This window comes from Triticum aestivum, chromosome 2D (genome assembly GCF_018294505.1).
Source record: "Triticum aestivum cultivar Chinese Spring chromosome 2D, IWGSC CS RefSeq v2.1, whole genome shotgun sequence".
NCBI classification, from domain to species: Eukaryota; Viridiplantae; Streptophyta; class Magnoliopsida; order Poales; family Poaceae; genus Triticum; species Triticum aestivum.
This window is the reverse complement of record NC_057799.1, coordinates 394,749,341-394,752,404: the sequence shown is the minus strand read 5'-3', so window position 1 is coordinate 394,752,404 and position 3,064 is coordinate 394,749,341.

Here is a 3,064-nt window from a genome sequence, read left to right as displayed (position 1 = left end):
GTTGACTTTGTCCAGTCCTTGGATTTTACGGGTAGCTTTTTCTTCGACCTCTCTTCCGCGATTCCCTCAACCATCGTCGGTGTCATGTTCCGCACCCTGAAACCATCCCTCTAAATCTGCGTTGGTGACACCTCCTACATACTGTAACTTATAACCCCCGCCCCAAATTCGCTTGACCTCTGTCATCACCATTGCAACCTCCATGACATCGTCACCTCTGACTCAAACTTCGCCTTGCCTCCTTCATTGTCGCTGCCACTACGTCGGTCCAAGATCGCTTTTGGCAATGTCGTCGCCGTGCAGGGTTGTCGCCGCTTCCATCTTGAGGAATCATGGATGACGAAGAAACCATATGATTAGAAGACTGAATTGAGAACTGCAAAGATTTCATGAACGTAAGCTATACACCTATATCGGTGCGCTATATTATTAGGTCTTCGATGCATGCGTCATGCATGCATAAGAATATGATCATAACTTATATTGACTGTTGTACATGATTACGTAGGAAAAGGAAGATAATTCTCTCACGAGCTTTCCTTCCTAATTTGTGAAACAACTCCATTCAATTCTTCACGTGTGACATTTGTAGTGTACCTCCAGGAGTGTCCAGAGACCAAATTCGGTCCAACGTCCCCTGAAGTGGGAGAAAATGATGTGCATTGTGCTCGTCTGAGTCGTCTCACTCGGTACATAAAAATAGACAAGAAAAAGTCGGCTAAATTGTTTTCAAGAAAGCGAAACCACATGTAAGAACACGAGTTACTTCCAGATATAGAAGCAAAACTTGTACTCTATAATCATGACTCGCTAGGAGGTACGGTTCATCCGTAAGGTGGATGATTTGTGCCACGCAGAAACTATTCTAGGCGGCTTTGCGCATATTCTTGAAGGTTTTGTGCCCACAGACATATGTGCCACCAGAAACCTTAATCATCATCAGTAGTGCAAGTCACGTGATCTGTCATATTTGTAATAGCATGGCAATTGCAACCCATAATTCTTTTGAGTCATACGCCGCCGTATAAGACATGGATGAAGATTTCATGGGACAGCAGGGAGCTTGAGACTAATCCATACGCGGTTTCAGCCTTCCAGGAATGAGGACTCGCTGACCATCAACTTAGTGCGTACTCTCTGACTGAATAGCCGAAACAAAGGTCGCTCACGCGTTCCTTCATGCGGCGACGTCCAAACTGGGGTGGATGAAAAGGATGCAACAGTCCCTTTCCGGCCCCCCTTGGAGATGCTCGATCAGACCTCCGGTGAAACAGAGATGTACATGTACGCCAGTTTGTACAGCCACTCGTTCCGAGATCGGCTGGATTGCGTTTGGATTTTACACGCCGCTAGTACGTGTCACCAGAATCAGCCCTCCTAAGGCCAACTCCAGCGTGCGACCCCATCTGGTCCGGCTTCGTCTGTTTGGGACAAAATAGACAGACCACACGGCCCAGCACGCGATGGCCTGAACCCATCTGATCCGTTTTGTGTTCCGGTCGACCCATTTCGAGCGTAAACATGCACCGGGTTTGGGTCGCCGCACACAGCAAACGGACGCGTCGCTCGTCCGCTTCGGGGCCGCGTGGCAGGCGGCCACCTACCTCCCACCGACCAACATTAATGTGCACGCGTGGTCGGCCCCTCCTGTCATCCGCCTAGGCAAACGGTCACCGTCCTTCTTAAATGGGAAGTCGTGGACCGGTCGTCGTCCACACTCCCCACTCGAGCCCGTGCTGCCTCCTCAAAACCCGACACGCCCCAAACCCTAGCTCTCCCTCTCCCCGTCCTCGATCTCGTCAGCCGGCCGCCTCGTGGCCATGGGGTTCTGGAACACCGACCGCAAGGGGAAGCACGACCATGAGGCTGGCTCGTCCTCGGGCCGCGGCCGCGGCTCCGTGAAAGAGGAGCCCGCATCACCACCGCCACCGCGTCGGGCCCCCGCGCCTGCCCCATTCACCATCGGCCCTACGGCCGGCGGCGAGCGTGACCGGCAGTACATCAACGCGGATGTATATCGGCGTTATTGGGAGACGCACCTCCCCGAGTAACTGGCACCTCTCCGCCGATCGGGTGCCGATCCCGCCGGTCCCGACGAGCGGCCGTGCGCGCCGCAAGGAGATCCATCGCCGCCGCCGCCACCTCCTGCCGGACGACCTGTATTACGACCCCATGTGCGCCCCCGACTCCGACCTATGGGACACGTTGTTCCGGGACGAGCACGACACGCGGCGCGCCTCTTTCTTCGCCGGCACCTCGTCGGGGCCGCGGCGGCCACATCAAGAGCGTGCAGCGGCTGCTCCCCAGGTGCGTGGTCGTACGCGGGTGCGTGGGCGTACGCGGGTGCGCGTCCTCACGCCCACGCCGTCGCCTTCACCATCTCTGCCGCCACCACCACCTCCTCGCATGACAGTGGAGGAGGAGGCCCGGCTCATGCAACGTGTCATGGAGGACTCCATGACAGGGCCGTACCTGGGACAACGGAGGCCCGGTGCGATTAAAATTTTAGGCCTCAGGTGTAGTCGTCACATAAATGGATAAAAATGATATATCTGTAAGTAAAATACGTTTAGATACATCCATTTTTCCGACAAGTAATTTCGACGGAAGGTGTATATGATTAATCATATCACCAATACAATTTCCATGGGTAATTACACCAGCCGCAAGGCTTTACTTAGAAACTAGAACAGGTAGATAAAAGTACTGCCACAACCTTTGGATTGAGCAGAGTTGTAGTTAATTTTGCTGAAATTTTGTTGGGGCTTGTGAAAGTGGTTCTATTTGACCGAAGTACCGATTGAGGACGATACAGGGAGAAAGGTACGTGGTGCCTCGGAGAAATTGATGGATCGACGGGTGGATAGAGAGACGTATACGAGATGGCTAGGCGTGAGATATTTGCAGGAGTTTTTTATTCTAATAATATTTAACTAATAATGATGCACTTAATACTCTGATTAGCTAACAATTTGGGGCCCTCCGGTTTTGGGGGCCCTGTTCGATCGCTCCGATTGCACCGGCAGATATACGGCCCTGCTCCATGAACATGCACGATAAGCGT